The sequence below is a fragment of the Tachypleus tridentatus genome, chromosome 11, assembly GCF_004210375.1.
Source record: "Tachypleus tridentatus isolate NWPU-2018 chromosome 11, ASM421037v1, whole genome shotgun sequence".
NCBI lineage: Eukaryota > Metazoa > Arthropoda > Merostomata > Xiphosura > Limulidae > Tachypleus > Tachypleus tridentatus.
This window is the reverse complement of record NC_134835.1, coordinates 47,865,687-47,890,674: the sequence shown is the minus strand read 5'-3', so window position 1 is coordinate 47,890,674 and position 24,988 is coordinate 47,865,687. Positions and strand designations below refer to the sequence as shown.

General features: G+C 32.2%; 1 pseudogene across 1 annotated transcript in view; it reads right to left on the bottom strand.

Moving 5' to 3' along the window:
- Positions 1 to 9,303, bottom strand: part of LOC143232105 (uncharacterized) — a 68,346-nt pseudogene extending 59,043 nt beyond the window's left edge. The window contains exons 1-2 of the transcript XR_013017378.1: positions 9,282 to 9,303; positions 4,758 to 4,799 (exon numbers count right to left, since the gene is read on the bottom strand). The product of XR_013017378.1 is annotated as an uncharacterized LOC143232105 (transcript). The remainder of the gene's footprint in view (positions 1 to 4,757; positions 4,800 to 9,281) is intronic.
- Positions 9,304 to 24,988: the final 15,685 nt, after the last annotated feature.

Here is a 24,988-nt window from a genome sequence, read left to right as displayed (position 1 = left end):
TTACAAATCCAATTTTCTAGTTAAATTGTTTTAATTTAAGAAATAATATCCTGTTACTGTTAATTAAATAAGTAGTTTACATTAAGCTACTGGTACATCAAAATTCACAATATCCAGATTAATGGTAGAAAAAAAGATGTCTTGTTACAATAAACATAAAATACCTTCCACTACCTAAAGCATTTCCACTATTATTAGGGCTAGGTAATCAACACAATTAATCAATAAGTTATGAGCATCAATTATATTGATTAGTGTCACATAAAATAATCAATTCACTGTAATTTTGACTGAATTTATTAATGTACTAACAAAACCAACTAACCAAATTTAATGTTTGATTATTTAATCAACTCAGGTATTGAAGATGAAGAAAAAAAAACTTTTCTTTCAAACTGTTTCATGTTTGTTTACCTTAAACGTTCATGATTCTCCAAATAATAATCAACAAATCAAAAATTATTGTTTCCAAGTATTACTATTTCTGATTATTCCAATCCATTTATTGTGTGACAATAATCACCAAGTTGAATATCATCAATTAAAAAGCCTGGCAAGTTATCAGTTATCAAATTTCACTAACCACTATGCTATTATTGTTGTTAAGCTTTGTAAAAACACAAAAACACTGAATGTTACATTTACCCTTGATGAAAGTTTAAATTCATTTTACAGAGACCCCTAGAGTCGATAAAGAGCATGTTTCATTTTTTTTTTTTTTATATATTCACAACAAACATTTTAGGGATAAATTGTCTTTATACTGTATCAATACAAATAATTTATTTGAGTTTAAACCTGATAATAAGTTAACTAAAACTTAAGATTCCCAATACTGACATTTCTATTTCAAGAAAGAATAGGTCTTTCTGCAATACAAAATTGCTATGCATATTTTTAAGACTAAATCTCAATGAACTTGAGGAAATATATAAATCTTGTAACAATTAAAATAAGAACAAAATTTGTACTTCTATCAGAATTTGGAGAAACTAAATGACTAACCATGTAAATTCATGATTAATGAAAGGTTATCTTAGGACATGAAAAGTTGTTTCCTTTGTATATAATGTTAAAAAACCCAAAATACCCATAAAAACCATAAAACACAAAATGCCAAATTTTGGGCAAAGTAGTGAGAAAAAACAAACAAACCACATAATGCAAAATTGAAAATTTGTGTATATTTCCCCATAGATCTAATGAACCGTTATACCAGTTTTGGTGAAGATCCATCCACACCCTGTGAAGTATCTACATAGATATACAACAGACAGTAACATTATATTTACATAGATGGTGCCAGTGCATTGAATCTGTGAGTGATTTATTCATGACCTCTTATCTCCACCCTGAAAATGGAGAAAAATAAAGTTCTCCATGACAGGAAATGAGGAGAAATGGGAAAATAATGACCCCTATTGCAAATATACATGCATACAGGATAACAATTTCATGAAGTTGGGGGTTGCACATTGTGTAATAAAAAGGTTTTCCAGTTTCATTCAAGCCAAGAGTTCCATTATAGTACAATTTAACTCTACACATGGACTTGTTAAAAATTGAATTTCCCTTAATAAAACTTCAATTTTGCCATACAAACTACAATATGGCATTTTGTAATTTTGCCATTACAGTATTACATTACAGAAGAATACTATGTATTCTTCAGTACATAGACTAGCAACAATATTAGGTTAAAGTTTTGTTCCTAAGCAGAATGACAAAAACATTGTTGGATGGCTGCTTTACCAAGACAGGTTGGCTTTTCTATACATTAGAACTCATTAATCTAACTGATTTTTTATTAACAGTTATTCTGTTAACATGCCATAAACTCATTTCATGAATGATCTTAATTTTGATTGGCTTGCAAAGAAATTTAATGACATTTGACTGCTTTAACTGCACTTTTCTGTCTCTTTGCTGATCAAGCTTGAATTAGCAAATTTATTTATTTATGTTAGCTATGAAAAATGAGTTTAGAGTATATTTTTGGGAGGAGGTGATAATACTTGTCCAGTCATTTGTGATAATACTTGTCCAGTCATTTGTGATAATACTTGTCCAGTCATTTTCTAAATATCACTTTTGAAACTTTGAAAACTTCTTACTTATAGCATGTTTGAAATATTTTTAACAACATCCTTTACATGATCAACCAATTATTTAGTGTACAAATAAAATGTCTAAAATCAAACATGGTGGCATATATTTGATATAAAACTTTGGTCAGCAACAATTACTACTCTGAGCATTTTTTAAATATAAAAATTGAAACATACTGGCACAATTTATAAGATGCACGAATATTATGTATTAAAGCCCTTTTGTTTAATAATAACTTCTGCCTTTATGTTCCAGTTTTCTTTAACATAATTAAAAAAACAAACATGCTGACAGTTTTGAAGATACTACAGCTACATTACTTTAATGCTTGTGAAATTTCTGAAAATGCATCTCATATCAACAGCTTGTTATAAATTACTACTTTCTACAAAAGTAAATACATCATTACAGCTGAACTTTATTCTGTATAATGTTAAGCACAAAGCTACTCAATGGACTATTTGTGCTTTGCCCACCACAAGTATTAAAGCTGTTTTTAGCATTGCAAATCAGTACTGTAATATGGTGGAAGAAATCAGCTGAGATTTGATATAGATTTCTGAGAATAGAATGATGTCTCAATGCTAGAATAAGAAAAAAATTATAGTTTAAGAAAATATAACAAACCTAAATTGTGGCTTCCACTCCTAAACAAGTTCCAAAATTCAAGACTAAAAATATGTTAGGATCATACTATTCAACAAATAATAGAAGTTACTTATACTAAAATATCTCTGTTCTAACTATACTGAATTTTTATTTCATCTTCACAAATCTTAAGCTCATGTTTGAATACTATCTACAGTCATTATACTGACTTGAAAACTAAGTTAAAACAATAGTTAAACTCACTACAACAAAGCAGAATTTTCACATTAAAATATCTCTCTAACTGTTTACTGACTTATTCCTCAATCTTGAATCATCAATCTCATACATTTGAATATTCTAATCACATTTCAAGAAAATTTTCAAGTTATTTTCAATTTTTCTTTAATGTTACTTTCATTAACTATATTTTTTAGGATTCTAAACCTTCTAAAGTAATTAAACAATTAAGAACTTATTCAATGATTCTCATTCCTCAATAAATAATGCTTACCAATGTAGCTGTCATATCTCCCAAAACATTTACAGCTGCAAAGGATCATTTCAAAATGTATCCCATAATGCCTCAAATGAACAATAGCTTTCTTAGCTGAATGTCTGTGGCTTTAAGATACCCATCTTTATTATTCCTTATTTTGATTATAAAGATTGATTTTCATTGTTAGTCTTTAATGTTACTTTCATTAACTATATTTTTTAGGATTCTAAACCTTCTAAAGTAATTAAACAATTAAGAACTTATTCAATGATTCTCATTCCTCAATAAATAATGCTTACCAATGTAGCTGTCATATCTCCCAAAACATTTACAGCTGCAAAGCATCATTTCAAAATGTATCCCATAATGCCTCAAATGAACAATAGCTTTCTTACCTGAATGTCTGTGGCTTTAATATACCCATCTTTATTATTCCTTATTTTGATTATAAAGATTGATTTTCATTGTTAGCTCAATAAACTGAACAAATTTTGATATATTATTCAATTTATGACCAAAAATCATTAACAATGAAAATACCCAACTAGTTAACCAATACAATATTTAGTTCTACTCTGTGTGAGTAACTAGCTTGCTTTGACCATAAGTTAATATCAATAATCCTTAAAAAAAGCCAAAATTATTCCTGCCTACATAGCTTACTTAAGTATTTCAATCATTAACATAGTATAACAAAACACCTATTTGCCAAATTTACAACATAGAATTATTTAGTCTGCAACTGTGTTTAAGAACAGCAGCTTTTTTTCTTAACACTTTTTACAAGAAACAGTTTACCAACCATTAATGGTGTATTACAACCAATAAATATGAATGAAGGGAAAGGTCAAGAACTAATACTACTATGTTGCAAGTTTCATCAAATCCTAAAAGGTTTATTTAGCTGTTTCAATATTCTGTTTTCCAGACAAACAGAACTGTTTTATAAACCCTTATCTTACAACAATTAACATAGCTTGTGTTGTCCAATGCATATGATATTTTAGAGTAAAAAAATATATTCAACAAAACCCAAGTGTTATTAAAGCCAGCTGCCACTTAAAAATTCTCATAACTATTGTCATTAAAAATACAATGTGGTTTTATAGGCTTAGTTCTTAAGGAAAGTCAAAAGTTAATTCAAAGAATCAATAATGCATTAGTAATGGGAGGCTACTCATTCTAATATAACAAAAACCTCACTGTAACAGCATGTGACAAAAAAATTCAACTGGTATTAATTAAAGCAGCCCATAATTAGAGGTGTTATTCAATTTACTTCATTTTCATCACAGCCTCTTACTTCATATGTTCAACAGATCCTTCATAATATAAACTGACAGCTGAGAAAATAATAAAAAAAATAAAAACTAACTTGTACAAGCCCCTTTAGAAATAATATGAAACAAAAACATGACAAGTATCTTTACAGATTTTTTATTTAGTAATTAAAATAAAAACACAACATCAAACCACAATCAATCAAAATTAAAATGTATAAACAGGTTGCACAAAACTAGACTTCAGAAATACATACCCACTTAAACTTGGGTATACTTACAATTGCATTACTAGATGACTGGGCATACTGCTGTGGAAAGTGCTGTCACGTGCAAGGAATTATGGGAACACGTTGAACATAGTGTACATTAGGAGAAACATCACGTGTACCAATCACCACGGATGTACATGCAACAAGCAACAGAAGGTAAGCAATAGGTGAAAAATAAGAACAGATGCATACCTTAAAGCAAATACAATGTGCAAAACCAACATCCAAGTTTACTCCAAAACAAAGGAAAAGAGGGAAAAATCATGAAACAATGTACATTTTCACTCACCACTAATAACATAACAAATCTGACAGATCCATTATTAGGCTTTCAAAATACAGTGACATATCAGATACAAAAGCAATGATGTACATATATTTAGAAACGGCTGGTATGTTTGTGAACCTAATGATGATCAAAGAAGGTCAAAACGTTGTTCGCTCCTTTATTAGCGCTTTCTCTATCCATACCAGCCGTTTTTAAATATATAGTTTTCTCTACAAGTGGGTTTTCTCATCATCATGAATGATGTGCATACCATTACTCAAGAATATATATAATAAAACTTTAAAGTGAATTTTTTTTATTCAACAGCCACATTATGAAAAATTAATTCAAAATTATAACTCGTTTATTCATTTGTTTAATGCCAAAAATATGTTGTTAAATTTATCTATACATAAACAGACTTTAAAAGTAAACTATCTTTAACAGGTTTAACATAGCATCTGTGGTATTATTCCTGAAAAATGAAATAAATGGTGGTTAGGAGATACTGTAATTTACTTGATATTCTATGGAATTCTTTTGCAGGTTTAAATTGAAACTTCTTGCAGGTTCTAACTTTCACAGAAAGATAAAATTGAAATATGCATCAATTATCAATTACATAAATTTAGAGAAAGAATTGGAAATCATTCTCTTTTTTTTTAAGCAGCATTTTAATACTATAAGCCCCTGGAATTACACTGTGCAACTGAACTGATGTGTTAGTATTCTACCTATTGAAAGGAATGAACTTGTCTGGTCATGTTACTGCAGGTACTGAACTGACACCAGTAGTCAGTATTGAATAATGAAGTAAAGAATAAATAATATTTGCTTGTGTATTTGTGATTGGGTTTCACTTATCACTAAAAGGCCTTTTATTTTACTGGAACTACCATTCATGGAAACTTGCGTACTTCAAAAATAAAGTTAATTCCACGTAAATATGTAATTTACAGTGAGCTATATCTAAGAGATTTATGATATGTTAAATGTTTAACAGGTTACTTATAAAACACATTTTCTTGCCTAGAAAACAGGTAACATTAGTCTGATGGATGACACAAGTAAAATACGTAACTTCAATGCACAGTCAATATATGATAAGAACTAAGGTGCGTGTAAGTAAAGTAGACATGACAAAAACAGTGATTCAATATACAACAAAGTTAATATATCCTAAAGGTGCAGCATTTCATAATTAATTCTTCATCTCAAATGAACAGAGCTGAAATTTCAATGTATTGACAATAAATAAAGTTATTTATTCATTTTCCTTGACCGTATATTGATAGTTAAAGCATTGTAACATAAGCCTACTCAAATTTAAAATAATCAACAATACAGTTTGATTGAATCACTTTGTCTGAAAGTCATATTTCTCAAAAAAATGTAGTAAAGACTTCTGGGTCCTCATGGCATGACACAATTTAGGGCAAACTTTTTGATCAATCACTTAATAATGCTAAATGTGATCTTGTCGTATTAAGCAAACTCTGACTCTGCAAAGGCTGGTGAGTTAGACATTATATACAGATTATTTAAAGAGGATCTGGAAACGTCATAAGAGATTAAGGTCGAGAATTTTTTCTTGACTAATCCATAATTCCTACAGCTTAATTTTTAGTATTTTCTGTTACTGTCCTAACAGTATTATCTTGCATTAGGACAAAGTCTGCTCTGATTGCATACACTAAGGATCATACAACTGGATAAACTAACCCCATTAAACAGACCTCAGAAGCACAATAAACACTCTACATTCATCCTTTACCTATGTTTTCCCACCTTGTGAGATACTATTGGGCTTATGGCTGGAAATATAAATAAATGGGGTACCCAACTATTGAAACAATGCATTTAACAATTATCTTTAAACAAAATAAATAAATAATTAGCTATAGTCATTATCAGTACTAGGTTGCATTTTAGTTTCATTCCAAGCAAATAGGTTGTTGTAATCAGAACTTAATGTTAAACATGACTCACCACAGGTATTGGGCATTATGATAAAACTAAGGTACTAGATAAAAAGAATTAAGTGTTGGATTAAAACAAATCTTTCCCTGTTTGAGGGTTATAAAAAGCATACATATATTACTTTAGTTACACAAGCCTTGTAAATTTCATTTTATGCTATTTGTTACTCAACACATTGAAACCTGAACATTTCATCCTCAACAGTTATCATTTAATTAGTACTATAGTTTTTCATAGGGTTTACTATACTTTTGCAAATACTTTTATGACCATAAAAATTATTAGACACATATATTGTTTAATTTTTTTGCTTGTTGGATGTTCAGCTCAAAACCAAGAACTAACATTTCTTTTATTTGATACAAACACGCTACATTTCATTTAAAAAACAATATTGTAATTATAAAATAAAGCATGGGAAAAGCAGCATGATTTTACACAGAATATTCAAACCTCAAAGTAATTCGTTGTAATATTACATAGTGTATTCTTCACTTTCTATATAATATATCAAGTAGGTGGGAGCACTGTGTGAGTGAATGGCTTGTTCATTGAAACAGTATTTTAAATATCTCCTCAACAGGTTAACAGAACTTTACAGTCCAATAGTTTCCTTTTATAACAATATTTACATATCAATTTCTGGAAATGTCTGTAAACATCATGACCAAAGTTTGAATTTCTTGTTCTTCATTCTGTTTTTTTATTACATAATAACTCAAACAAACAAAAAAAAAAAGGTGTTGACCAATTTCACTGAGGTGACAGTTTCAGATGGATAATTTACTTTTATATGTACTGTTAATAACTGGTAATTTTAAAGAAACATTTCTAGTGAAAATATTATTATCCCTAGAAAATAGCTCTCATAAAGAAATTGGCATTCCTTTGAAAAGCTTAGAGCATGAAAATGAAATTTCCAACCAATAATTGACAAAAAATAAATAAAATATATAAATATTACAGTTGGAACTTCAAAGTATTTAGAAATTGGTTATAAAAAAAACCTTCCTATGTCTATTAAAACACTGCATTAAAAATAAACAAACGAGTAAAAAAAAACTTTTAAAAAAGAGAATATACAAATGACCAATAAGAATCCTTCAAAAACAATGTAAACAAGATAGTAGGGATGATCTTTACATCATCCATACATAACAGAACAGGCAAGAATTAACACAAAGCGATATGTAATTATTTGATCACAACCAAACTTAATGTCTTCTATTTTTGTCTGTTAACATTCTATTACACTGTGCAATTGTTATTATATATGGATGATGCAAATGCTATCTCTACTATCTCGACTGCATTGTTTATGAAGGACTGATGGTAACAATCTGTACACTTCCTTTTTTGACACCTCTCTCTCTCTCTCTCTCTCTCTCTCTCTGAGTATGTAACTATGAACACCTTGTAAAAGTAGTTGTTAATGTTTCAAAGAAATTATTGATTTTTTGCTAACTGCTATACATTTTTCCAGCTCATATATTCATACTTTTATAATGTTGAGTTCAGTTTTAATTAATCAAGTTGGAAACAACAGCACCTTCCACATTAAAAGGAACAAAATTTATAACTAATTGAAATATTTTATTTTACACTGATGGAAAGTGTTAAAAGGTGCATATGAAATTAAAATTATTCTTTTCTATAAATAAGGCTGTGCTGGTATATCACTGTCATGTTTAGTAGTCTGGTGACTGTTTAAGCTACTATATATGATCATATAGGTTACTTACTGTGAAAATTCTTTTTTTTTTTAAAGATACAAGTATAGAATCCAATTTGACAAAGTTGTGGTTAAAATTTAAGTAAATGTAACTATAGATTAAAATTGCATCTTAACATTTTTAATAAGTAATATTTAGTTAACATCCTTATAAAGTTTTTGTGAGGAGATTTTAAAATAATTACATTAGATTTTCTGTTCTAATATATATTATCTGGAAGAAATAAATCTAATTATAGAATAGAATAAATCCTCCAAACTCGTTTAGGTAGAAAAACAGTGCAAGAAAGTAAGAGTTAAAATAAGGATTGTTACAGAATAGTTGAATTTAATTAAAATTTATTACACTCTTTCTCACTCTCAACATTTCCTAGACAAAAATTAACCTTCAGATAATAATGAAATGTCACAACACCACTTTCAGAAATGGTAACTTTTTCTTAGTATTGACACAACAAACACTGAAGCAGATCACATAAAACCTTGCACACAAGGGCCACAAATATGTATATTAAGAAAGGAAAAGCAGCAAGAAAATATTTATATTAATTACCTGGAGGAAAACATCGGGTGGAAACTGTGTCTGTGGAAAGAGTTAGTTAGAGAAGATGTCAGTAAAAAGTACAGGTTAAGAACGTTATATTTAAAAAACAGATTCTAAATATACACTTCTTACAAAAACAAAGTTGGTTAAAGCAGAAATATTTAAGTTTAAAGACCAAAGGTAAAAAGATATTTCATGCATAATAATGAATTTACACCAGTAGTAAGTTTTAAATTATACAAAACAGCTTTACAAAACAAGAAAATGTGTTAATAGAGAGTAAATTTGTGGTTAAAGTTAACATGAATAAATTGCTCACACGGTACATGAGCAAAATCTGATCTTAAAATTGTAAGTCTTACTAATACTATATGTAACAAGAATAAAAAAATAATAACAATTCTCATTCCCATTAACAAAACTATCAGCAATCCCTAAAAATAAAAACATACCACAACTAAAAATAATTTATCTTTTCCAGTTAGTAGTGGCATATAAAGAATTCAAAGTTTGATAAACTTAAATCTAACAGCAACAAACTGGTACTATAAATACTAAGAGAGAAGAATTTCAAATTTTGTAAATCGGAAAATAATATAGTGTAAAGACAAGCACAAACAGTAGTTTTCACAGTTTATGGGCAAGAAATATTGAAGAAATAGATGATATACTTTTACATACAAAAAGAAAGCAAAAAAATAGTGTTAAAAAATACAAATATAACCATTTCATATAAAACCATAAATTCACAGTGGCCAACTCAACAATAACTTTTTTAAAGTCTGGTGAACATGCTCTGTAAAGTAAAAGGTCTCAGGTCATTGCGAAAACATCACTACAAATCAGTTAAGAGTTAACACATTACAGCAGTTGAACACTACAAGTACATACAGTGTCATCATGGAATTTACATATTAAAATATATAACCTTGCATTTAAAAATCCAGAGATAAGCAAAAAACAAACAGACAATGTGTTGTAACAGTACAAGAAACTTTTGTATGTTTTTAACTTTAAGTATTACAAACAACTTTCACACCTGTTTAGACATTCACAATAACCAAAGATAAATAGTTTTGTTGTTATAAAAAAACGATCAAACCAACAAAGATTTTCCTATTAAAATTAAAACAGACAGATGTGATTAGACCTAAGACTTTTTCAAAAGTATACCAACAATAAAATATAACATAAGATAACCAAGATTAAATATAATTAATCGTTTCTTTATCTCAAAGAAATTACAAAATACTTTATCAATTTAAACAATGTAAAGAGACACTCTAGTTTACTGTTATTAGATATCATTAGTTACTGTTAATAACTCTTACTACAGTGATGTTATCACAATAGTTAGGGATATCAATTCATTAAAAACAGCAAACCCATGAGACATGTGAATGTTGTTTTTGGTTTTTTTGTAACCAAATACGTACCAACAATGACCGTTTTTCAAAATATAACATAGCTGATCATTACTTAATGCTTTATGACACCTACAGAATTACGTGCAACTTAAAGTTCCAAAATATATTAAGGAATTAATGTCAGAATCTTGCATTTTTAATAGAGAATAAAGTTAAAAACCTCTATTAGTCTTAAAAATTTAATGAATAGTTTTGAAATAAATTACTGTTTTGTTTTTTTTAATCATAAATACTGTCCCAAATCAACCAAACTGATATGTAATTGTCACTTCTGGAATAACAGTAATGTTATAATTTACGCTACAGGGTAGGTAAAATAAAATGCACATTTTACAGCAATAAAAATAAATATACTTAATTTGAAAAAACAGATGAAAAGATACTTGAAAAACATGAATATAGTGAAACAACAATTAATAAAGAAACATGAAAATACTAATGTTGTCAGAAGATAAAGTAGTCCCTCCTGTTTGAAAGGAAACTTAAATTACATTTCGACTTCAGAAATTTAGCTTTTAAAGTATCAAACAAATATCTTAACAATAAATTGAATGTTATTTTTATAACAAATGCTATTAATGAGAAACTCCCATTTATTACTAAAAAGTTCAAACTTTAATACAGCCTATGCTGTATTCATCTAATGATGATAAAAACTAGTAATTAAAACACACTGTAGTTGTCACAGGTAAAATAAAATCACTACGCCTGTCACATGACATCTTCAATAAATTTTTTTAAATATAACACACTGCTTGTGTTTAACATAAATATTTTTCGAACTGATGAGTATGGAACCAGAAGTGGCTTCCTTGTTATCCATGCGCTATTGCAAACTCACAACTTTGTGACAGCAAGAAGCCTTTCCATCTATTAATAATTAATGCCTGAGTAAATCATTCATTTACATGGCAAATACCCATCAACATTATTTTTTGTTTTTTCTTGCACATTAGTTACTTTTGTCTGCATATTCAACATACCAAGCTGAAATTCAGAATTATCATTAAACTGTGTAGCAGTTCAGTAAAAAAATACAATACAGTGTTATCCAAAGGCACGAGTTTGCCAAATCTGTACATGACCACATTAATAAGGTAAACGTATTTTCAATCATAAAACCAGAACACGTTTATTATTATTATTCACTTGAAATGTATCTTTAATTTCTTAGTTTCCTCCCAAATTAAATTACTTTGAATTATTGGTAGTGGGTTTGACATAGTCATGGAAATAGTTGGTCCAAACACCAACTAATTTTTTTTACTTTTACAACTTCTTTTAAAAGTTTGTATTTACTATTGTTTCGTGTTTATTTGCATTTAAACATATCCCAAACTAAACAAGGATCTCAAATGAAAACAAATAATTATGTGTAGTCATACTAAAAACATCCACTTGGGCCTATACTTAAATAAAGGGTTCTGACACTTACCTCAAGAACCTTCAATAAAACTAGCTAACCTCTTCTACTAAAGTCATATGTGTGAAGTAGGCCCTACTCACAATGTTTTCTTAAATATATTCATAGACAGTTGTGGACACTTGAGAAAACTTTTATAGCAAGAGTAGTGAACAATAAACTGCTTTCAGTATTTCCAGAAAACAAACACAAAGTTCACTGAATGTACATGTGTGATGTTAGCACCACCTAACATCATACTTCAGAATGATCAAATATCTACTGGTTGTGCATTTTCTTCCTGTAAAAACTTTATATTGGCATAACATTTGAAAGTTTCTCACATTATACTTTTCATGCTACAAAACTAACTTACACGTATATATTAAAAATACTTTATTATTACAAACATTATATTGTAATTCAAGTGCATGCAATAAAGTTGATCCTTGTTTCTCAAGCAATTGTTGCAAAGAGCTTCAACTGTAGTATCATGACATGGAGGTATTAATAATACAAGTATTTTCCAATTATACATACTACACATTTATCACAACCATTTAAATCTAAATGTGAGACCGCTGTTAACAAAACACAAGTTTTAGGTGGGAAAAAGAAAAGAAAAATATTTTCACAATTACTAAATTAAATAAAACTTTTTTTTCTATATACAAAAGCAGATAAACCATAAAACAAAATTTCCTCTGCAAATCTACTTTTCTAAGTACTTGTACACTATTTTCATGACAATACACTGTGAGCAAAAAAAAAAAGTCTATGAACAAGTAAGAAAACCTTTACCGAATGCAAAGTTGAAGTGGATGATCTTGGCTTAGATGATGCCACTTATGCAAGGTACTGTATAACTTTCTTAGTATTTTCTGTTTTCCCTGCTCCAGACTCACCTCTGCAGAGATAAAATGCATACTTCCAGGAAATAAAAATATTTTCAAAAACCATGAAAAAGAGAAATATCATATAAAGCCACTAAATAGTTACTGCAAATTAAGTGCTCTCTTCAATTAGATAATTAAAAGTGAGATTACGGCTGAAAATATCGTTTAAGCTGACGTACACAAGTGACCAAACAATGCATTTCTATATTTTAACCAGAAGCATAGAACATTATATCTAATAGTTATTCCAGCTGCCATGTTGATTTTCACTCTTAAATACGTAACTTGTTCTAACTGAATGTGATTATAAAATGTAATATATTACCAAACCCATTTTTATACTCATGTTAGTTGTTAAAGAACAAATTTCTACAAATGATTTTAGGAAAGTTGGAAAGGAACAAACTTCTAACAACATTTGTGAGCACTTTCTTCGGTCAAAAATTAGTAAAGTATGTAAAGAACGAAAAGACGTTTCATAATAAAAACTCTTGATGTTGCATACCAATACTAAAATATATAATACCTTTTGAATAATACACTGTCTGAAAGTTGCATACAAAGTGCCTAAATTCCTTTTAACAAAGGTTTGTTTGTTTGTTTTTTTCCATTTTGCACAAAGTTACAGAAGTAGTATCTGCACTAGCCATCCTTAACTTAGCACTGTAAGACTACAGGGAAGGCAGCTAGTCATCACCACCCACCGCCAACTCTTGGGCTACTCTTTTACAAACAAATAGTGGAATTGACTGTCACATTATAATGCCCCCTCGGCTGAAAGGACAAGCATTTTTGGTGCGACAGGGATTCGAACTCACGACCCTCAGATTACGAGTTGAACGCCTTAACCCACCTGGCCATGACGAGCCTTTAACAAAGGTGTAGGATTGGGTTAATTTTGAAAGATAATTTGGATAACAGCATTAGTTTTCTTATTACTTACTTTTATTTCAATGAATAGATGTATTGCTAAATAACTATAAAATCATTATGAGTCAATAATAATGATGCTAAAAAAAGCATGTTAAACTGTTTAAAGGGAGGTAGAGAAAAAATGACCACAACTTCTAAACAGAATGTCAAGCTTGTAAAAAATAACACAAACAACTTACGTGCATAAAATAGACTGGTCCTCTCGATCTGAAAATAAATATAAAAAAAAGAAAAGATTGAGTACTGATATTTGAACATAAATACGTTGCCCAACCAAATGTACTTAGGCACCCCATTAAAATATAACAAGAACCCACCCGTTCTTTAAAGGAATTCAAGTGAGTTTACAATCACAAAATTTATACCCATCTAACAAGAGTCTAAGCCTAATCAAGATATCACTGCATTGTAAATTAGGTAAAGTATGAGTTAACTGAAATACACCTAATGTTTGATCACATGCAATCTACTGTGCACGGGAACACCCACCAGTATCCGATACTGAAATTTGAAGAAAATCATTATCTATACAACATGAAACTGACTGTAATGTTACGACCACCAGAAGTGAACACTATCAACTAAGATTGTTCAAAATGATTTTATTGGATATAGGTGCTAATGGAGTACCCTATATCAGAAATCGTACATTAAAACTAATAATGCTTCAACTGATACAGTTCAAACTAAAGCGAAGCATCGTTCGCTCAAAAGGCCACTGGGTTGTTCTAGCGAGACTATACTCCCTGCCATAAAGCATAATATTTGCCTTGAAAAAACTCAACAAAAATGTAGCGTCAACTATATAAAACATATCAAGAGCCATCTGGAGGAGATAATTCAAAAGATTAAAATATCAGCTTATCAATACTCGTTAAACAGTAGCTTTTGAAACAACAATAGAGACACATTGCATTATCTTCAAACCACATTAATGGGAAGGTAAACATGCAATTGCTGTGCCCGGCCCTATTCGAAGAGCCTCACCCAAATAATATAAAGAAATATTCAAACACCGGATATCATGGTAAAAAACATTAGTTTGTATATATGTCACAATGACAACTAAAATTTTAATTGTTTCATATAAACATACTATCATGTAACTTCAAATTAACAAGCCCCTACAATGTGTTCTTTCATAAATAATCGTTTGTTTGTTTAATAAATCATTGTCATGACTTCATTGTCATGAAAAAAATATTCAAACACCGCATATCATGGTAAAAAACATTAGTTTGTATATATGTCACAATGACAACTAAAATTATAATTGTTTCATATAAACATACTATCATGTAACTTCAAATTAACAAGCCCCTACAATGTGTTCTTTCATAAATAATCGTTTGTTTGTTTAATAAATCATTGTCATGACTTTAATAAAATTATTGTTTTGTGTATTATCTGAGCATCGTTTGTGTACTTAGATTGATTGAGCCGTAGTTAATAGACAGCAATTACATGCATTTGACTTAGTTATGAAACTCATGTCTGTGAGCTTTCCCAAAATTTGCCCTGAGAGTGTTCCCCCATGCCCTCCATCTGGCTCTGCAGACAACCTTTCGGAATGTAGCTAATGCTACCGAATAATAACATCGTTATTCAGGCCAAGGGCAGTAGTACATAGCATTGGGCCAGCGATCTATATCCCCCCCTCTCATGCTGTGATTGCATATTTAATAAGTAAGCAGTTTTTATACCAACTGGAGCTATAATATTGCATATTTAGTCTCACCCAAATCATGTATTTTATAGAACAATGAGGCCTACTGCTGAATGGATCCATTCTACAAATGCCCATATGAACACAGGTTATTGTAGTGAAAATATAATCCTAGCCATAAACACGTACACATCTAGATTTAACCAAACAAATTTTAACATCAAGTAGTTTGTTTTGTCAGATTTGATGACGTCATGTAAATCTTTTTAGCAATGTATCAATGCGCAATTAACAAGTACAAGATGTCCAAAAATAAACATCCAAAATGACGGTTGAATAACTATTACTCGAGATAACAAAATTCAAAACAAAACTTCGGAAAACTTAAGTTTTACTGTAATTAATTATTACTTAACGTTATTATTCAATAATTTCTTTTGTTGCAGATTTCAGAAGTGATTATTTTTTAGCAAAATGACAACTCCCCATTTCACCCGTTTAGACTTATCTATGGAGCTTTTTAAAAACAAAAATCTACCATAACAAAGGGATTCTTACGGAACTGAGACTCCGCGATGCTGACTTAATCACCCCTAAAGCTGTGTTAGAAATGATGTTCTCAGAATTTCGACGCACAATTAAATTGGTTACAGCTAATAACGTAAGATAGGCAGAAGTGTATTTGATTAAATTAAATGTGTGTGTTTCTTATAGCAAAGCCACATCAGGTCATCTGCCGAGTCCACATAGGGAATTGAACCCCTGATTTTAGCGTTGTAAATCCGTAGACTCGTTGTACCAGCGAGGAACTTCTGAAAATATGTGGCTTTGATCGTTTGTTTGTTAAATTTCGCGCAAAATCATACGAGGACTATTTGCGCTAGCTGTCCCTAATTTAGCAGTGTAAGACTAGAGGGAAGGCAGCTAGCTAGTCATCACAACCACCGCCAACTTTTGGGCTACTTTTTCTTAACCAACGAATAGTGAGATTGACAGTAACATTATAATACCCCCACGGCTGAAAGGGCGAACATGTTTGGTGTGACGGGGATTCGAACCCGTGACCCTTAGATTACGAGTCGATCACCTTAACCCACCTGGCCATGCCGGGCCTTCCTGGAGATTATATTCGAATTTAATTAGCATTGATATCTTTATGTCAAGCCCAGCATGGCCAGGTGGTAAGAAAGCTCGACTCGCAATCTGAGGGTCACGGGTTCGAATCTCCGTAAAAAACATGCTGGCACTTTCAGCCGTAAGGTAGTTACAATGGGTCGATCAATCCCGCGATTCGTTGGTAAAAGGGTAGCTCAATAGTTGACTAGTCTCTCACTACTAAGTTAAGGATAGTCAGCGGAAATACTCCTCGTGTAGGTTTGCGCGAAATTCAAAAGAAACTTTTCGTGTCTTTCTTATTTTCGTAAGAAATATACTCTTCAAAACAAAAACGCAAAATATGAGACAAATTGTTAACAAGTTTATTCCGGGTAGTTCTATATGACATGTGTGAAACTTTGCACATTCACTGCTGAACATCCAAAGTCTGCAAAGGCGAAGTCCACGCTCACTAGGTGAAGTTTAACGTCACTCAACGTCAATAACGAGTATGCCCCCCGTGGGCATCAACAACTGCTTGGCATCTCCTGCCCATGGGAGCGATGAGATGACGAATCACATCCTGTGGAATGGCTGTCCACTCACCCTGCAAAGCTGCTGCAAGCTGATGTAGAGTATGCGGTTGAGGTTGTCGCCGTCGCAGACGTCGGTCCAACTCGTCCCAAAGATGTTCGATGGGGTTTAAATCTGGTGATCTGGAGGGCCAGGGAAGAACGTTGATGTTGTGGTGTCTCAAGAAGACAGTGGTGAGTCGGGCTGTGTGAGGACGGGCGTTGTCATGTTGAAAAACGTCGTTGACGTTCACGATGATGGGTTGCACATGGGGCCTAAGAATCTCGTAGACGGTTGCGTATGGTTTGATCGGAAATCCTACGCAGCCCTGGTATGGGTGAGGCAGAAGACGTCGCAGTGGTGGTCCTATCCCCGAAGGTGACGTAACCGGATGTAGCGATCTTCTGCGGGCGTGGTCACACGAGGTCTGCCAGATCGTGGACGGTCACGAGTTGATCCATGTTGTTGGTGACGATTCCATGGCCTTGTGATGGTGCTTTGGTTGACATTCACAGTTCTGGCAACATCTGATCGAGATTCGCCTGCTTCCAAGCGACCAATGGCGTTGTTGCGTTGTGCTTCAGTCAGTCTTGGCGTAACTGTATTGCGTGTCGGTGGCTTAACACTGAGCTATGGGAAACCAAGAACCCGTTACTTTTATAGGGATTTTGCACATGTTGCACTTGCAGAACATGCAGATCTCTCAAACAAATTTATTTGACACGCATGCGTTTTGGCGAAAAATCCGATGTTTTCCTCCGTTTTCAAAGTGCACAACGTTTATTGTCATTTTGGTCTGAAAATCAGTGCCTTAACACGTGTAACATCACATACTCTGAGCTTGTAACGTTATTACATATATTTCTCTTTAAAATAACAAAAATATCCCTTTTGCGTTTCTTGTTTTGAAGAGTATATATTTCAGTGAGTTTAAAAGCTATCGAATGGATTATATCTCGTCTAATAAAATGGTTTATTACAACACGCATTCCTTATCTCAAATTTAAAAACAAAAGAGTTGAACTCTACAAGTACCCTTGTTAGTCCCATTTGCAGATAGCATACTTCACTGATTAGTTAACATGTATGAATAATTATCCAATACTGTCTGTACTGTATGCATATCCAAAGCGAATACAACAACTTTCAGTTTAACGTGTAAATTTTCAATTTAAAATAAAATAAGGCCAAGATTTGACATGTCCTAATCCTGTGACCCTCAAGTAGATAGATCAAAATAAATTATTTATCTTGTAATTTCTTACTGTTTTGATCACCTGTCTAAACCTTACGCTACTTAAATAAAACGTTCTTTTTTTCTCATAGAATACTAGGTGCGTCTGTGGGTTTGGCAATGAAATATTCGTAAGTGCGTGAGGTAATTCCTTTGTACAATTACAGTTTAAAAAACAGTCCATTCCAGTTTATGGTAACTTGATAGCCTAAATCTCAATAATAAACGGAGCACGTGCTTAAATTAACCAGCGTTCTTCCGCTGCATTCTTCAATAAATATTAACATAATAAAATACGACAATTTACAGCCACGACAGAAAACGTGACGGGAACTGTCAACCGTGATTCTTCCCAAGCATGCCTGCTATATTAGTATTTCTAAACCTCTGCAAATAAAAGACAACTTATTACCAATGCGTTTAAAACAGCTAAAATATGCAAATAGAAACTATGAACAAAATAAAATTGTTAGACTGCAAAAACGATTTCGATTACTTGAAAAATGACAACAAAGGACCGCAGTGTGTGCGTGTGTTCGGTTTCGACAACAACAAAAAAAGAAGCTGACATTATTTATAACATTTTTATTTGCTTAATAAATTAAGAAGAAGCTGAACGGAACAAGTTGGCAGACAGTATTTACAAGTGTGCAGAAAATAAAAAAGTTTACCACAACCAACACTAATTCTTTGAAATGTATATCACTGTACTTCAAATAAAGAAAGTTGAACGTTTCTTATCACAAACTATTGTAACACTGCATTTGTACAGAACAGATAATAAATCACACAAAATAGTTTATGGATTAGTGATATATAGTCTATACCAGGCACGCAGGATAGATTTCCCAGTTGCGGGGTCAGTACCCTGACCCCTCCGAAAAAGTAACACCATATATTTGTTAAGAATCAAAAAAGGTAAACAAATTTTCAGTGCCCTGACATTCTATACATTCATTATTCAAATGAACCCCCTGACTCCCCATGCCCTAATTAGACTAATATGTAAAAATTGATGTTTTAACTGAAATTATTCACAAAATATAGATACATTTTAGATCAAAATAAACATTTAACAATAAAATTAAGAAAACAGATCTTTTATTAACTAATTAAATTACAAAAACTAGGCTTTCTTCTAAAAACTTTATCAAAAGATAAACATTACTTATAAAAACAGAAAAAAATATTATATATACTCGTTATCCAACCATAACGAGACGTAAAAAAAACTTACAGAATTACATTGGTCATGTAACCTCGCTTCATCCACTGATCAATTGTTTACTGACATGCATGCGCTCGCGCTTCGACAGTAAAAAAATACGAGAAGAAAACAAAAGTCAAATCTTAACCTTGATATTCTTAGTGATTTTTTGTCTCTGATTCAGACTTCTTTCCTATTCCATCCATATTTTCTTTCCTTTTTCCTCCCGTTTTTTCTTTTCTTTCCTTTTCTGACCCACTTTTTTTTTCTTCTATCTCCCTACGAGATCGTATGGTTTTGACCGAAGCAAGGGTTCAAATGAACCCTATGACCCCCATGACCTGCGGGCATTGTTTAGACCAGGGGTCGGCAACCTACGACCTGTCAGCCGAAATCATCCAGCCCTCAGTTCCCAAACGAAATATCACATCCACCAGGACCGTGGTGGTTCTACAAAAGAACTAAAGTGTCTAACGTACTATGGCCCTTCATCTGCTAACAGACATTATTGTAAACGTTACAATTCTCTCTGTTCGGACTGGTAAATGACAAATTTATAAGTGGGTACAGCCCCTTTTAGTGTCGCTCCTGTCTCAAAAGTCATCAAAACTTCACAAGTAAACCTTTTATTTCACTAAGGAAGTAAAGTATACTAATATAATGACAGACAGGCAAACAACGATTTAGGAACATAAGTTGTATCGACGGTAGAACATACTATAATTAGCATAATATGCTTCCTCACTCAATTATCGACGCTGTTTACGGGGCAAGAAGCAAATGTGTTTTCTACACGTAGTATGTTCCACCATCATTAAAACATGCTCAAACTGTTGTTTGCCTACCTATTATTACATCTTTTGATAACCAGTGAATGCCAGTGTTAAATCGTACACATCATGATAATTTGACAAGTTAAAAATTACAGTGCAATACTGTGTGAGTTGTGATAGCTTAACCAGATAAGACTAATTACTGCACTACCACATATGCTGCGAGAATTTTTTCCGTTAGAGATATTTCCACTGTCGTAAATGTCGTTATAACACAATCACGTACGACTGGTATAAACTCAGTGAAAGAAACCCAAAACCTGGCGAGACGGTTATTATAATTTATGAGTCAATCACTGGTACTCAGTGTATTAGAGCCTACAGTCATCACTTAGGGTTACTTGTTCTTTGGAATAACTATTCCTTCCATCGTCGATAAATACTTGTTCCTCAAATTTCGCACAAAGCTATTCGAGAGTTATTTATGTTACACGTCCATAGCTCTGAAGTGAAAGAGAAAAAGGATGACAACCAATCAGCACCACCAATCGTCAACTCTTGGACGACTCTTCACCAACGAAACATGGGATTTACCATTACATTATAATGACCTCACCGCTGAGAGTGCAAATATGCAGGGCGACAGATTTGGATTCCCAGACTCATAAATTTGGAGTCGATTGCTTTAACCATCATGTTATGTTAAAACCTCATCGATTATATTCAATATCAGTCATTATTATGAACTCCTGTCCCTCACCATAATTATTATAATAAACTTGTATACAAAGGCAAACGAAGTTAATCGTTCAACACAATTCATGAAACAATTAGTGATGTCGAGAAAACCCACTTGTAGAGAAATATATATGCAAAAACGGCTCGTTTTGGGTTGAAAAATATTTTACGTTTTCGACCTTCTACGTAAAATATTTTCTCAACCCAAACGAGCCGTTTTATATATAATTCATGAAACAGCTTCCAGCCTCTCTTCACTGGAAGCTTCCAAAAACACGTTTAGCAGACCCAAAGCACAAAAACTCGAATGAAATTGCATCAGTTATATGAGCGAAAGGTGACAGCTGTTATTTCAGTTTTGCTGCCATATATTTCATGGAAACGGCAACTGACTGAGGTGTGTGTGGCTACATGTTTGTATACTTTTGGCTTTGAATCTTCGTCGACTTTACATTTTTCCTTGTTATCATGAGACAGGCATAGTTTTACTGCTACTTCCTTAAATAGTTAACAACTAAAGTAGGAAGTGCGCTCGGGGTGTGGTTAGAGCTTTTGTACTGAATGGTCCCTTCTTCGAAAAGATACGTTCTATCGCTGCATATGTTTAATAATCTCGCTATTCGACTATCTGTACTCGGAAAGAAATGTAGCATTTCCTCCGGTCACTAACATGGCAATAACGTGGCTCCAATTATATAAAAACCTAGCAATACACTACAATTTCTCGGTAATAATTTATTCAGTTAAAGCCTGTCCTTTCACATACAGATAAAACACCCACACCCTAGTTTATAATCGGTCCATCACAATAGATTTAAATAGTTCTAACATTACCAGTCTTACACACAACACCTTAGTCATATAGTTTCCTACCCCATTGCCTTTGATCCATTTTTAGAACATTACAAAATGTTTACTTTAAGTCATTCTATGATCGCATTATCTTCTGCTGATGTCCACTATTTCATAACTGTGAAAACTTCGACAGCCCTCTATCACCCCTAATAAAATACATCTAATTTTAATATACCCCACAACAGCGTTTCCTAAAACACGGGTCGTGATCTCCAACTGGGTCACGAGGATATAACATTTATAATTTCAATTTTACAATAAAACTAAGCCTATTCAATCCATAGTTTTAGTTACGTTCATTGCTTTAATAAATTACTAAAAGGGTTATAAACGTAATATTCACAGAAAAATGAGAAATACAGGCTAAAGCAAAAAAAGAAAAAAAGAACAACATGGTTTAGCAAATCCTTCCTTTGGACATTTGAAGATCACGACCAATCTTCAAAACAATTTTATACTTTCTGGATCTGTTTAATGAGGAATAAAAAGTTGTATGTTACAATTTGTTTACATGGTGCTGAGTGTCATTTCTATCCCTTGTCACAGTAGAGAAAGATTAAATTCGAATTCAAAGATACATAGTATCCTGTATACATTTTTTTAAAAATTATACAGAACATTTGGTATACAAGTTAAATTTAGCATCTATCACAGTTGTTTTCGATATAGCAACACATCTGTGATTAAACGTTTAGTGACAAACGCCTCACACAATTGTTGAATCACGACATCGATACACACATATAATCTTTACAATAATGTGATAAACTGTGTTTTGTATTATTTAATATTACGTCACCTAGAGGGTACATGATGTAAGATCGAAAAGCTTATCAAGGTAAGCAGAGGACATTTAGAACGTTCTACAATTAACGTTAATGATCTAATCAGAGAAATTAAATCAAAATTGGCGGCCGATCTAATAGCTATACTTATAGCATTAATAAAAAGTTTACAGCAAATATCCATTCATTAGTTAGCTAGGATGAATATTTTATTTTACCCATCATCATGCCCAAAATTGAACACTAAATGTAGTGAAGTATCATCAAAAAACAAAAAGCTTCCTGAATAACCTTTACTTTTTTCTCTTCTGTTCTGGTATTTAATACATCATTTGTTATTTATGGGTAAAGAAATATATATATTAATCTAAGATATTGTACTGTTATATATTAGGCTAAATTATTGTCTGAGGGCTTTCGAAATTTTAAGGCTAAGACGAACCATTCTAGTTTTACCTCTTTGAGTGTTCACGGTAGGTTAAAGAAGGAGAAAAATAAGAATATAGTTGTTAATTCAGCGGCTCCCATCATTAGTTTTTGGTCATATATGGGCAAATATAAACTAAGTGATGCAAGATACCAAGCCTAACTCACAGTTTATTAGCACTCCCCCCCTGTAGTGGTGACAGACGAAGTGTGACGTCGTTAGAAAGGAACAGTTACAATGTCTCATAAACACACACATGCTGGTGTAACGAGATTGAATGTTTACATATGGTAACTGTGAAGCATTTCAACATCAAGTACAAACAGCATTACTGTGTAACTTTAAAATCCCAGTACACTGTAGCAAGTTGTATTCAATTCATTTCATTACCAGCCAAAAACAACTTTCACGCTAGGAGCTTTACGACACCTGCATATGTAACCAGTATCACGAGCTTCACGTTAGAAGCTTTAGGACACACCTGCATATATAGCCAGTACCACTGGTTTCAGGCTAGGAGCTTTACGACACACCTGCATATAGCCAGTACTACTGGTTTCAGGCTAGGAGCTTTACGACACACCTGAATGTAGCCAGTACCACTGGTTGCAAGCTAGGAGCTTTACGATAACACCTGTATGTAGTCAGTACCAGCGGTTTCACGAAAAAAGCCAACAATTTCAAAAACACTTTATTCCTACCAACGCAAGACCGACTCACGCACACCACAAATATAGGGAATCTCCAAACTGCATAAACCAGATTGTCCACGTACGAATCGTTTAATTACAATCGTGGTAAATACAGTACCACTGGTTTCACGCTAGGAGCTTTACGACACACCTGCATGTATCCAGCCGACTTCGTGTTCTCATAACAAGTATTACAAAAACAAGGATTATGATTTGGGGTAATCTAATCAAAATCACCTTGGACGTTAAAAAAAGAAAGGAGAGGCAAAAACGATTCAGCGTACAACTTGAAGAGGACTTTAATCAAAACTGGTAGCTAACACAGGATTTTACAGGTGTGTATACACACACACCACACAACATGGGGGTGAATAAAACGTTCTAGACGTCGTCCTATGCAAATGAACCACTTTTGTGGATTAGTTCTCCAAGACTTTCTCATCAAATATTACTCTTAACTAGGCAACTGCCGCGAGTTTTAATTTCGTTTGTTCACCAATAAGCACTATGCGCATGATTAATGGGATCTTTTAGGGACGTAGCTATTGACAGATAGTGTTATCTTGAATTCAAACATTCAAATAGTTCTTTACTCTGATTTTCATGGAACATTAGACAGGTGTAGGTGAAACATCAAGTTGTTTTTACAGGATGTGAGTTTAGAATACCGAATACGTTAGAGTTCTTAATGCTGTAAAAATCTATACTCATTAGTGAATAAAGAAAGTTGCTAAATACGTATTATTGCATCACTTATATTCACGTAATAATGAAATAGATCCATACGTGATTGCTCTGAACAGTGGGCAGAGTATTAATACTTCTACGAGAACAAAGTAAATCAAATAGTTCAGTTGTGCTACGTAACTACCTTCTAATCCTGCTAAAGCTCAGAAAGAATTCAAGTACATGTACAAATCGGTCAACAACTGGTTTAGTCCTGTGTCTTTTTGCTTTGTTTGTTAGATTTACAAGCTTATTAAATGCGTAGTAACAAATTATTTTGGGAGCAC